The sequence below is a fragment of the Phasianus colchicus genome, chromosome 13, assembly GCF_987193195.1.
Source record: "Phasianus colchicus chromosome 13, bPhaCol1.hap1.1, whole genome shotgun sequence".
In the NCBI taxonomy this organism is placed as follows: Eukaryota; Metazoa; Chordata; class Aves; order Galliformes; family Phasianidae; genus Phasianus; species Phasianus colchicus.
The window spans coordinates 6,354,359-6,368,825 of record NC_143448.1 but is presented as its reverse complement, the minus strand read 5'-3'; the positions used below and the strand labels follow the sequence as shown (position 1 = coordinate 6,368,825).

Sequence of the window (14,467 nt, the reverse complement as noted above, 5' to 3'; positions counted from 1 at the left end):
TAAATGGAAGATTTAAAAAATAAGGCACTTTATGAAGGGGCATTGAAAGCATATGAAAGACTATGTTAATCAAGTGCTACTTTTTTCTTTGAAAATGAAATTGCAAAGTTTAAAATTGCATAGATTGCTAACAGAAATGTTGAAAACTCATGATTTCCATCTATGCATTAAATGCTAGCTTAGCAATGCTTGTTATATTCTACTTGTAGGCAAATTTTACTCAGGTACCAAAACAACGTGCATTAATTACAGCTAGGAAAGAGTATGAGCAAAGGCAGCTCTGAGATAGACCTCAAGGCATGCAGTGCAGCCTCTCTAGCATGGGCTGCAATATTTTGTGGAGAGGTCTTTATCATACTAAAGGGTGAAAGTCGCAGAGACAGTGTATTACAGTGAGGGCAGCTACATGGGAACAATAAGCAGTTCAAGTGCACCTCATGCCTACATCAGAGCATGAGTCCTACAGCATGAATCCATTTAACTGGAGGATTCCAGAACCTGGTGCAAAAATGGGCAGCTCCCAGAGTTCACAGAAGGACAAGAATCCAGAGCACATCAGCCCACCTGCAGCCTAGTTTCAGTGCACCCTGTGTCCCTGTGCCTGGAAAGGGAACATCTGTCCCACTGCATGGACACAGCCTCTGTGACAGTTAAGAGGATGGGGTCAACACCAGGCAACATTAATGTTGTCTGTGGAAGAAAACTACTTTGGACTGCCATGGCCATTGTAGCTAGTTTTCCCAGACCCCATTGTGACTGCATAGATGTCTGAGAGCAGAACAGCCTACACCAAGAGCTGCCCAATGCCTCTCCCTGCTCCTCAGGGAGCTGGCAGCCATGCCAGGATTTCAGGAAGGCTGCTCCCCCAAGCACTGCTGGTCTGCACAGACAGAGCTACAGACACACAGAACTGACAAGGGGGTGAATGAATATTATATTGTGGGTAAAAACAAAACATTACCTTTCTATATATTAGGAGCACAGTTCTCATCCTGCACTTTTCTCCTCTTTGTCTCCTTCTTGGTCTGTTAGTTCCCCCATGAAATTCTGAAAAAACAAATAAAAGTAGCATAATTACATGAATTACTTGCTCCACACAGATGAGAGAGAACAAATGCGTATGGAACAGGGAAAAGGATCTGTTTAGTGATTTTAAAATAAGTTGATGGCTCGTTTGGTTACCAGTCCAGCATATCTTCCTCCAGCTTACCTTGTTTATGGTTCCAGTTGAAATACAATATGGAGAGAGTGGGAGGGAGGCAGTATTGTTATCATTACAATATCCATTTGAATTATTCCAACTATTTAAATACTAAAAGTCACCTGTAAATTGTGGACAACTTTGTTGCCCACTGTCTTGTCACTGCAGATTGAACTCTTGTAGGATAAAGGTCCAGAATGGTACAAATACTTCTTGGTTTTTTTCTGACAGCCAAATATGAATAACAATTTATTTTGGCCAGAAAGACTCATTCTAGGAGAATTTATGTCCTTAATGGGAGATCAGCCATGACAAACAAGAAGGGGATGTAACTATAAGAAACAGTGCATTCTAGTCAAAAGTAGAATATCTTAAAAATTACAGTAGACTCAATGGTTCCTGCTAAGCCCCTCTATTAAATCTTCAATGTGACAAGCCGGAATTCATGTCTTCTACTTTATGAAAAAAGGGCAACCATTAGGATAAAATAATATTGAGAAATAAAATTTACCTTGGATTAGTTTCATGTAAACATTAAAAAATCAACTTCTCAGAACTCACACAAAAAACATAATGTAGTTAATATTAAGTACAATGATTACGCAACCCATTACTTTTACAGTTTGTGCTCCCGTGTCCTTGATTTCGACCCTGTTTTGCTTATGATTAATGAATGACTCACCTTCAGTACTCTTTCATTTATTTCATACCTCATTATGAATCTTTAAAGGTTATTTGTTATTTGAAAATAGAAAAACATGTGGAAGTTGAACCCTTTTCATAAATGCAAATGACATATTTATAAATAATTTGCTATTGCCGGTCTTTTCTCTCTTTATAATGCTTTGTATCTTCTAACTGCTTTAGATAAAATTTCAAAGACTGTACAGAGTTTATCCCTCTATAGTAGCAGGTGAAATTTCTGCTCATCTTATATAAGCAGCAGGAGTGTCTGTGCACTCAGTCATTATTACAAACAAACCCTAGAACAGCACCTATTGTAAATTGTTAAGATCTTACACTGCAGCTTCCTGTATCTTTTCATTTGTTTTGTTTGGAAGTATTCTGCAAGGGTCTGATGCTTTATGATTTTATGTCAGCATTCAGGTAGGGATTAAACCTAGACTCAAAAGGTTCATAGAAGTTTCATGTAGTTCAGTTGTTGAAGCAAAACCACTAATTTTTTTTGTACTTGAACCAAAGTTTCATACCAACAGTTCACAGTACTTTTCTTTTTTGGGGGTATAACCTTTCTGTTTTGATAATTACTTTCAACTGCAGTACTTGGTAGTTGCAAAATATTTTCCTGAGCAGAAATGGCTTGGGTCACATCCATACTAAATCACATTCTGCAGGACATTCAAAGGCATAAGCCAAAGTCTAGCTTTTCTCTCCAGAGGCAATTTACTAGAGGGGAATTCTTAAATCTCTTGAGCATCTCCGTCAGAAGACAGGAGTTACAAGCCACAAGAAAACACCTATGATAAGCTGGTATCTTGAGGACTAGGTTATATCTAGATTTTATTTGCAGAAGCTGATAGTTCTTCCACTTAACAGAGTCGCTATTATAGCTATCAGCCTGCTCCAAAGGAACTTTGTGGTGGCAGAGAAATTTCTGTTTGGGCAGCGGGCAATTAATGCTCTCCACAGCATCTGTCTCTTGGACTATGCAAAAACAGGGTCTGTGCCAATGGAGCAATGGACTGTGAGACTGTTTATGAATTGGGCTACACTCCAGGCTGCACAGACATGGCCAGGCTAACTTTAAACTGGACAGTTTGGTAATTTCTGGCAGTTCAAAGTTTCTTGATGTTCAAAGCTCTGCAACAGCAACTTCACTGTAAAAAGACATTACCTCTAATGCCCCAATGACAGCTGCACCCAGCTCCTTCTGGGGAAGATAATCTATCTTCATGCCATGCCCTTTTAGGAGGCTGGCTCATAATGTGTAAGCAGCATCTGCACCTACTATTTTTGCCCTGTCATATTTACAGCTGGATTACGGCTGTGAGGTTTATTCAGGTGAGGTTTATTCAGGTTGGATGCTGAGGCTATATCTGACTGAGAGTAAACCAGAGTCCGTGGACTTTATAAACAGAAATGTAAAAGTCAACCCCAACCAACTGCATACTTATTCACCCTGTACAATATGCATGGCTGTTTGTGGTGCCAAATTCAATAGCTTAAATATTGTGTCATCACTAAAAATAATATAACTGAGCATGGTTGTTAACTGCAGGCTGACCTTCAGCCTTGGATTTGCTTAATATTGTTGCTTTATGTTTTCCCCCAATTTGTTCAGAACTCTTTGTACCATGGATTATTAAACTATAACTAAACATTGTCCTTGGTGTTCATCTAGATGACGATATTTGGAACCAAAACTAATCTATTATCTTTTCTTCGAATTTTGTAAGCATGTCTGTTCCAGGCTCTTCCAACAATTTCAGTGCAAACTGTACAAGAAAAAATGTAACTGTTTACTTAAGATCATTGCTTTAGATCACATCCCACATAAGATGCATTTTAAGATCTGTGGACAGGCTGTCCTTTAAGTTAACTAAATTGAATACCCATCTCAACAATATATGCTAATTTCTGACAACCACTACAATAATTTTCAGCATGAATAAAAGAGATACTACAGCAGATGATACAAAGAAAATATAAGGAGGTAATAAATAGTAAATTTGATGTGGTTTAGGAAGCATTTGGAAAACAAAAGGAGAAAAAAAAAAACACTTCCAGAAGTGGCATGCAAACTGAATTTGTGATGAACATGACAGAAATCACAAAAATCTATGTAAAGCAGGTCTGAATTGGTTACTGCAATGTTTAAGTATCGTCTCCAGTGCAGAGTGATCAAAATCAAACCATATATGGCTGAATAGGATATTATGAAGAACAAAATGTTATCAAATGATCATTTATCTGTACAGATTTCATCTTATTAGGCAAGTGGCTTCCTATATAAGCAAAAAAGAGTAAAATTCTCACTTACTTCAAAGAGAATCTGTTTCTCAAAGTTAATCTTTAGGGATATATACAAGCATTCTGAAACCTAACAGGAATTACTTTGGCTATTTGAAGAACTGCAACTATTTCAAAATATCATTTATTTATAATATATGTTATAATAATACCAAGAAAGATTTTTAGGAACTATCCAGTCTTTATTTTGGCTCAAAACAACCTAACTGACTTAATTGGATGTTTATACTAGAATTACATTTTTAAACCAGAACCTCTGGTAACTCATTAGAATTGGCCTAGAATATCTGCACGGTGTTTTGAGAAAGCCATTCTACTACATTTGTAGAAAGACTGAACAAATAGAAGCAGGTAATTTTCTGCTGTTTGCAAATCCCAAGAGAATGAAAACAAGTCACAGACTATCAAGAGCACTACATGTTTCTGCTTTGCTGTTAACATAACAAATACAGTTTTCCCAAAGCACTCAAAAAAACCCTTTCCATCTTATATCTTCTTTGTAGGAAAAAAAAAATAGGCTTAAAGCTAGTGATAAAGGATTACTTTTTTTTTTTCTTTCTTTTTTTTTTTTTTTTTCCCCCAAGTGATAGAATCATATAAGAGCAATAACATGACACTGGATTACTGGGACATTTCTCCCAAAACATTTATGTGTTTACTACTGTCTCACAAAAGAGACAGTCTAAAGAAAGAAGCCTTTAAAAAATATAATCCACTTAAGAGACAGTCTAAAGAAAGAAGCCCTTAAAAAATATAATCCACTTACCATCATCTGGAAACATGAAATGCAAAAGCAAATTAAATCTTAACTTCCACTTTGCCTTTTCTTCTTTCACTTCCAACATGGACTGTTACATAAGAGTCTCATAACCACACCAAAAAGGCTACGGAGTTCTCAGAACATGCCCAGAACATCAACCCTTTTTAACAAACCTCTGAAATGATGAGCTCCTTGAGATATGTGAAATCCCCTCATTCCTGTATCTTTTGTATAGCTCCCGAATAGATTAGCTTCCATGGCTTCCTCCATGGTGCTTTTATACCCAGGTAGCTGATGCTGCTAGTTACACAAGAAATATTTGAGTACCTGGAATAATGGAGAGCCATATTTAGCAGCACAATATTCAGAAATGTCAAGAAAGCATTTACCTCTGTTTGAATGGATGTTGTTTGGTTGATCAGGCCTGTATTTCTCTCAGCTCAGTAAGATGATATTCACACATTGCTAACTGAATTTAACCAAAATAATACTTGTATTTGGGACACTAACCCTTGCTACCTATTCTATTACACGTGGTTTTACTGCCAGCTACTACTTGCTGACCCCTACCAAGCACCCATGTAGAACACGTGTTATGTAGACTCAGAGGGTAAAAATACTAAACAACCATAAACACTATAACTGCCAAATGAAAGAAATGATAGAGGGCCAGACTCTGCCCTAAAGCTCTACTGAGACAAATTCTCCAGTGTTGTGACTTCAGCCCCAACCTCAAATCTGAATGTGTAAATTACATCTTTGGCACTCTCAGCTAACAGACACCTGCAGCACTGTGGGAGATACGCTACTGTACAGATGATGAGAAGTTCACTCTCATTGCTTTTTGAAGACTGAGTTACAACAAGCGAGGATGCAGAGTACATTGTGCTTTCAAAGAGGAGGTCATGGGGGAAGGCAACATGATGGTTAGCACATTTTATGGATAGGTCTGGAATATACGATGTAGATGTTATGAGATGGAACAATGAGGTGACTGACAGCTAAGAACTCAGAGCTGGAGCAAATGTGGAGGTAAAGTAGAAACGAAATAGCGAACCATCTGCTTTCTAATGAAAGCAGCTCTACTTGTCAGCACCATCTAGAAAAAATGATTTCTTAGTTGGAGTGTGTAACCAAGGGAAGTAGCTTTTTTGCTATATGAGGTAATACTCTCAAATGATGTATGACTTAGATAATAGTGTGGGTTAATGATCTTCAGCTGGATCAGGGAGTAAAACAAAGTAATTTCATAATACAGAACATGATGGATTAAATCATGTTAATACTGGGTATATACATTAAAGAAAATGATCTTTCTGGCATACTAAATGGCAAAATAAAAAGCACTTTTGGTAAGTTATATGATTAATTAGTGTGCCCTTTTATTTATGTGCCATGATAGAGTAAAATGTACTTCTTCTAGTTACCTCCCAGGCAATTATTCTCAAAGTTATATTGAATACACCAGCTTCATCGTATTGTTCCAGTCAATCAGGAACTGCAAAGAAGGTCTCTGTCTTTGTTTAACAGCAGATTTATTTTTTCTTTCCTTTTCCTATCCTCACTACTAGAAGCTATTTGCTTTTTTGCTATGCACGTTTTTCAGCTCAATGAAACATGAGTTTGAAAAAAGTATTCTGATATGTTGAAAAAAATGTTAGCGTTTTGTCTAGAACACCAGGGGATGCAAAAAAATAAAATGAGTGAACATTTATAACTCAAATATAATTCAGGCAAATATTTAAATATAGGAATGCAAATGTGCCAGATTCCATCCACATTCTCAGCTTTTTCACTTCCTGCCTGCATGACTTAGCTGGTCATCCTGCAACTTTATACCAGATTTCCAAAGGTTTGATCACATCCAGAATCTCATAGAAAGAAGCTTGAGATGGATATTTAAAAGAGACTTCAAAACAAAGGAAAATCTCAAATTTCATAAATAAGGGTGCCTACAAAGGAAAAACGCCATGTTTGAGAACTGCATCTCTTCCAGTCCTATTTTATGTCCTTTACAGAAATTATGCCAGTGATGTAAGGCATAGAAGTTTTCTCTAATATTACCAGAGGGGAACAAAAGCTATACCTAGCAAAGAATTTACTTCTTTCTTAGCATCTTATAAGCCTGTAGAGACTGATAGAGTACTGAAGTTAAGGCAAAGTCCTTTTCAGTTTTTAAATTTTTTTAAAATAAGATTTAGCAAGCTGGGGGTGTTTCGCCATTCTATTAGGGACTAGCATAGTCCCTTTTCAGGCTGGACTGTCTTTAAGATTTGCAGGACAACACAGAAAGTCTGGAAGACCATAGATCTGGACAATTTTGTAGCATTAACTTCAGAATTCAGGTGGAAGTGTCTTTGACAAGGACAAATTTGTTTCCTCGAGGGTCCCTGCACTTGTGTGGACTTATCCTGTTCCAAAGGCATGAATGAAAAAGTGAGTCCTGATTTTAAAACATGAGGCTGAAGGAAATGACTTTTAAAGAAGAAGCAGCTAACAACAACTAACTCTCTTTCTCTCCCTCTTTTTTTTAAAGCTAGTGCCAGACATCTGTCTACTTCAGCAAGTGCTTTGCATTTCCACACAGAATCATCCTAATGTTCTAATCCTGGATCCTCTCACATAGAGTCCACCCACTGATACAGAGTCAGTACTTGCTGATTAATCTTTTGTTTGCAACATCACTAAAGCTTGTTTCCTACTGTGGGGTTTTTGCCTTTTCCATTCTAATGTGAAATTTGTCTTTGTTGGACATTTATTAAATCATGGTAAATATAAACTTATATATTTTCAGTATTTTTTTCCATCTGTGCACTTTGAATTTATTCTCTGGCAAAGGAAATGCTCTGTCATCAAGCTCTACAAATACATTTTCTGTATAATTTCATTTTAATGTAAGTGTATGTGGGATGTTCGTTGTTCCTATAGTGCTGTCTTATGTTTAATTCCCATCAGCTTTCAAGGGAGCTCACTGCATCTTGCAGACTGGTCAAACTTCTATTTTGTATGAGAGAAAGTCTGCAAATTTTCCTCACCAGAGGCATCTTTGTTAACTCTTTTGTATGATCAGAGCTCCCCCAAAATATTCTGTATCCCTTTTGTAAATGTTCCTCCTTATTCTAAAGAAGAAGATATAGGCATTAACTGAGCAGCCTTTTGCATGCCATTCACCAGTATTACATCCATACAACTTTCTGAAGGGAAATAATTTTTGATAAATATTTGCTTTGCTTTACCAGTTTCTTCCAGTAAAACCTATCGGTATCAATGTTTAAATATTTCTAAGGTGTTTTTAAAAGACACATTGGATGGATTCTGCCTAGAAATACCAAATAAATACTGCTGTTCATCAACACAAGGATCCTGACCACTTATTTTCAACTAGTAAAATAATCTGTAAAACAGCTTTTTTAAGGATTGTGAATGATTAGATGCTGTTGAAAATGTTGTCAGAATATAGAAAATGGGTGAAATGTATCATGGAAAAAAAAAGCATACAAGCACAGCTTCTTCAAAGTGCTGGTCTAAAATAGTGTTCAATTATAGCTACACTTTAAACTTTGTAGGATATAACACAACGTAGAAGTGTGACTTCAGCATTTGCGAGCGCCTATGATGTGGGTGAGAATCTTTAGCAAACAGCAGGTTTTAAACATAAAATTACATTAATTTATTTGCTGTAACAAAATTAGATTGATTAGTAATTGTTCAAACTGATTTGTTAAACAATAGAACAGCTTTTATATTAAAAAAAAAAAAAAAAGAAACAAATCTGAGAGAAGAGCAGGGATGATTCTCTTGTACTCCATTATGGTTGGCAAGACCCAACTAGAAATGCAAGATATGTATAAAGAGTAATTTTGTCTCATTAAACGACAACACTAGTGGTTCCTCTTCATCTCCTTAATTCATTTCTTATAGTTTTTCTTGTCACATCCACTTGTTTTATGGCTTACTAACTTGCAAGTTATGGTTGTAATTTATGGTCAAAATTGAGTGGTAGCAAATCACAGAATATTTTCATTGATTACCCTAAATTGTCTAATCTCCTGTATGTTTTTAGGACTTGATTGGGTGGTATTTACTGATTGCCTTCATCTAATTTAAAAATCAATCAATAGCAACAATGAGAGGTGGTGGATAAATCGAGTCTAATGCAGCATAACTGCAGCAAATATCCATCAAAGGCTCATTCTCAATCAAATTTGTGGTAAGTTTTAATACATAAACCAAAATGTCTAAAAGCCTTACTTCTAGAGCACATCATTTTAAAATTGTGCTCTGCAGTGTTACATCTTATTGCTCTTATGCTGTCTATTTAGGGCGTTTTTCCATTGCTAAAATGAACATATTTCACTACAATAAAGCTGTAGCAAACAAGAAAAAAAATGTCATCAGCTTTGGTTTAAAGGCACTTTGTTCCATCTTCCTCAATATTATCTGTGTATAATAATGGGAATTAACATAACATCGGCTTTTCTTATAAACTGTATGCATTTTCCCTGAGATAAACATTCTAATAAGTGTCTTGATGGGAAATGTGTTTTCTACATTGAGAAATCAATTCATTAAAGTTGCTCCTTATATTGGTTTGCTTGGTTTTTTAATTTTTTTTTTTTCAAAGCAACATTTATTTCCCGAAGTTTTGGATAGCAAATCTGAACTGCCTGGAATGCAGTATTCTGATTTCTTGACAAAGCCACATCATGCAGAAAAGGGCAGAGAGCAAATGCAGAACTTCTTTTCTTTTTCAAGTGTTGGTAGTACAAAATTCAATTTTTTTTTAACCTCTCGGGAGATATCACAACACGAAATACCACTTTATTTCTGAACTAAACATGGATCTCCAATTTATATTTACTGAAAGTAAGTTTTCTACAAGAGCATGGAGGTAAATAGTTAAATAAATGGAGCTCAGAATTCTGCCTTCATTTATATCAGGCTGAGGAGATAGTGAAACAGCCTAGAAAAACAAGTTAAAATTGGTCTTTTAATCCATAGTCAGAATCAGACCTTTAGTGTAATACTTCACTTTGTAAATATTGAATACAGTTAAGGAGATTCAGCTTTTATTTCTGGATAACATGGGGCATATGATGCTACACACTTCTCAGGAAGTTCTGTCTTGTGCCTCCATAGAAGGAGAAGAATTTTGAGGTTTGCAGTTACTTGATTTTAAATGTAAGGGTATATATTAACAGAGAGGCACTCTCCTTCGCTGTATTTAACTTGTATTTCAATTCAAGCAAAGCAGATACTGAGTACAGGCTCAGAACACACTGGAGCATAATGTAAGTATTCAGAACTTAATTTCAGCAAAAAAAAAGTCCATTAAGCAGAAATTTGCAAGAGAAAGTACATATCATTGCCTAATTATTAAAAAAATGGACAACAGTTCTGGATTAATCAGAACTCAAACTCTCAAGTTACAAACACACAGATCAAGAAAGCAAACTTTGTGTTAACTTTGCAGCTGTCCACTCTCTGAGACAGGCTTGAACACCCGTGATTCTGAATTTTTGCATAATTCAGATGAAAACACACATTTCTTCTCATTCTCTCAAAGCCATTTTTTCTTTCAAGTGTTAAAACAAAGACTGAACGTGGCAGTCTGAGGTACTAACGCAGGGGCTTCCCTCTCACCGCACTTTCCTCTCTGCTACACTTTCTAACCAAAAGAGGGAAGTGTAAGGCATCTTATGAAGCACTTTTCTCCCAGGGTGCAAGAGGTTTGGATAGTTCTGACATCACTCAGACAAAAATCCCATGTTGTGGTACTTACCCGAAGAAAGTACAATTTACATGCCTACAGTCTGCTATTAGTACAAACAAATCTGAAGATATGTAAGAGATCGGGCAAACACCGCTGACCTGGAAAATAATTCTACTCCAGTCAGTTTCAAAGTATGCTTTGCTGCTAAACACCCTTGAAAAAAACCTCTGGTCCAAGTAGCAGATCGCAGCACACATTACGAATGTAAAAGACAACCACCAAGGAGAGCCCTACCAGCAGTGTGCTGTTTATTAAAATTCTGACATTCTGAGATATCTTCTTGCCAAGGGCCCTCTTACAATGACATCTGTACACTTGTCATTACATTGCAGTTCACATTACTTACATAAACATGCCACAGGGAAACCATGACTGTTATAATTTTTATAAGATTGAAAGGTAGCCATTGTGATCATTAAAACAAACCTGAGAGAGCCTTCCTGATGATGGAATAGATTCAGTTACTTCTTCCTTCTCTGTGGGTCATTAGTTAAAAAGAGGAAGGCGGGGGAGGAGGGAGAGAAGCCCATATACTGCAGGTGTTTTATCCTTTGTAAGGAGACTGCACTGAGACAAATGATTCTAGCTGGCATTTTGTACACACCGGAGATTGCTTATCGATCCAGATCAGAATATTCAGGCTGGCCCCGGGGAAAAGGCAGAGTATTTTCTGAGGGAGTTAATAACCTGGCAGCTGAGCTGTCTTGTCCAATTCACTGAACCTAGGGCTCTAATCAGGCCAGAGTTTCTTATTTTGAGAAATCTTGCCATATGTGTCTGCTAGCTGCCTTCCACTCTATTGGACCAGTGACAGTGATTGAAATGACAGCCTATAGATAGAGCCTAATCAAATTGTTTATTATCAGCCTAAATCAATATGTATAGATTGTTGAAACATCACTGTCATGCTATGGAAAACTCGTACTAATACTACATGCTGCAGGTGTAATTCTGAAATGTATTTTTCCACCCTAAATTACATCTGAATTTAACAGAGTAAAAGAAATTATAGTGGTGTATGAGACAGTGAAAAATATACGTGTTTACACATTCCAATAAAATAACATTAAGGATTAATGCTAAAATGTCATGTTGTGCACAGCTTAAATATGTTATCATGTTCTCTGCACGGGAGAGAAGCAACAACACTGTGAGAAAGGAAAAAGGGATTGAAAAGAGAAGCATTTTGTCTTTGCTATAGAAAGGGGAATATCTCAGGCAGGTTTGTGCCAAGACATTCAGCAAAGCAAAACAAATTCCAGCACACCTAACATCAAGTTTTGAGCATGCAGTTCACAGAGATGAAACACACAGCAATGCAAATTCCTTTGGTACTGCACAAATATTCCTCCAAAAAGCCTTTCAATGAGTTTGGAGCATGAGGTCTAATGATTTGACAAGAAGACCAGCAGGGCAAACAGCTTGCACTCTAAATTCAGAAAATAAAGACTAACTGCAAGCATGTAAAATGTACCCAAGAGATAATTTCATAAATAAATCTATATCTTCTGAAGACTCTTGGTTATTTTTTCTGCACAGAAAGTATATAAGTTCATTATACAGAGGAAAAAAAATAATAATATGCAGTGAATTGGTTTCTATAGGCTTAACTAACTTATCAAGCAGAACAATTCAAATAAAATTAAAAAAAAAAAAAAGAGAGATTGAGACAGAGTAGGGGTATTCCAGAAGGCATGGCACTGGGAAGAAGCATCTCAGCTTTGGGACAGACCCAGCAATCTCTGTGGCCCCATGGAGCTCACCTGAGCAGTGCACGTGTGAAATTCTTCTCTAGTGTAATTGACCTGAAACAAATAATCACTTGGAGGGCCCAGCAAGAGTTGATTATGTATTTTATAACTTTTGAAGTAGGCCTACTGGCAGAATTCTGTACTACCTAATGTGTCCTGTAGAATAATTTATTGCCTTGCTTCTCAAGAAAAGAATTTTCAAAACAATTTCAAGTACTCTGGCAAGGTAAAGGTGCCTTAACCTTGGAGTAAATTATACTTTTTGCCCTGAAGAATAGCGTAGAGTAACCTTCAGGTTAATTAATCTTTGCAATGTAATACACTCCTCTTTAAATATCATTTACATTGTGTGATTATTGGGTTGAGTCAAACGTATAACAACTTTCAGCATTACAGCATAAGTGTTAATAAAAATAATATTGCCCTGTAGGTTGTACTGATTTAAAGTGGTGTGTTTTTCTTTGGGTAAAATGTACTTTTCTTACCATGGGCATTCAGAGCTGTCCAAATAGCAATTATCTTTGGCTGACTGATTCTAGGAATTTTCCTGTTACATTCAAAATAAGAATTTCTTCATTGCCACTATAAGAAACAAAGTTACTTATTCAGCCTAAAACTTCAGCACGTAATTTTTGCTAAGCATATGCTTAAATCCCTCCCAAGTCAGGGAAGGGGATAAGCAAATGGCTACCCTTAAGCATATCCTTAAATCCCTGATGATTTCAGTGGGACTTTCCCTTAAATTCTGAACATGTTGCATACTCCTGGCTAAGCATAAAATGTGAATACAGGTGGCTGAGTTAGGCACACAGCTGGCACAAAACCAGAACTAAACACTACTTTTAAAGTGTTTTGACCAAAATCCAGCAAAGCACTTAAGTCTAAACATAGTGCTGATTTAACTATCCCACCTTACAGTTACACTGGTGCAATTTCCTAGCATGGATATACTTCTGTTAGTATTTACTCTGGCATAAGTGAACAAGACACTTTTAAAGAAATGACTGCTGCTGCAAGTCCTGGAAAGGTATGGTAAATCTGCAACAGATAACACCAAATTTGAACAAACTCTCTCTCTCAAAAAAAAAAAAGAAAAAAAAAAGAAAAAAAACTCCTCTGCTGGAGGAACATAAGAAAATAACCTGTGAGCTTTGTTAAAACGCACAGTGTAGCAACTGCAAAGTCCCACTTTTTGCCCCAGCTGTCTGTCTTGTTCCCTAACCATGGTGAACCTGCCAGGCGATGTATTTAATTTGCACGGTGAGAAGAATGGAATCACTAGGTCTAACTTCGAAATTAAAGTAAGAAATTCTCCACTGAATGAAACTGGAAAAATGTCACGAGTTTCAGCAGGGTGGTTTAACCATTGCAGGCCAATATTATTGCAGAAAACTGCATTTTCCTCCATGATTAACCATTTTATAATGCTGGAACGACATTGTTCCTTTTTTTTCCCCTCCTACAGCATCAACAGACAGGAAGAATTCTGCCAAACAAAAATTTCCCAATAAGTGAGTCACTAATCACATATACTTTCCTGGTTCTATAATTTGAAACAGTAGTCTGCTACGGAGGAGACTTTGGCTCCAAATGAAGTGATACATGCTTTAAATAGAATGCTAAATATCTGCAAAATCAGAACTTCATTTTTGTTGTTGTTGTTGTTGTTTGGTTGGTTTTGGTGTTTTTTTGTTTGTTTGTTTGTTTTTTAATTGAGTATTGGCCATGAAAGAGATATTACATTCTTGACCAGTACTCATTTCAAGTTCAAAAAAATTTTGGTGTTAATTTTCCCATACAGTGAGACATACTTCTGTATATAAAACTAAGTTCTACTGTTAGAAGGTCTACAGGTTTACTGTTGCTTCTTCCCACCATCTTGTATAAACAAGACAGACATTAAGAGAAGATGCACAGTGTATACCAAATTCTCATCCTATTCAAAGAACACAATCCAAATCAGACTGTTCAGGACACACAAAATACAGTAT

General features: G+C 36.5%; 1 protein-coding gene across 4 annotated transcripts in view; it reads right to left on the bottom strand.

Annotated features, from left to right (window-relative positions):
- LOC149916129 (uncharacterized) overlaps positions 1-14,467 on the bottom strand; it is a 214,057-nt gene that overhangs the window by 90,231 nt on the left and 109,359 nt on the right. For all 4 annotated transcript variants that reach the window (XR_016470890.1, XR_016470891.1, XM_090149923.1 and 1 more), the window contains exon 4: positions 962-1,047. The gene's annotated coding sequence lies outside the window, so the exon portion shown is untranslated. The remainder of the gene's footprint in view (positions 1-961; positions 1,048-14,467) is intronic.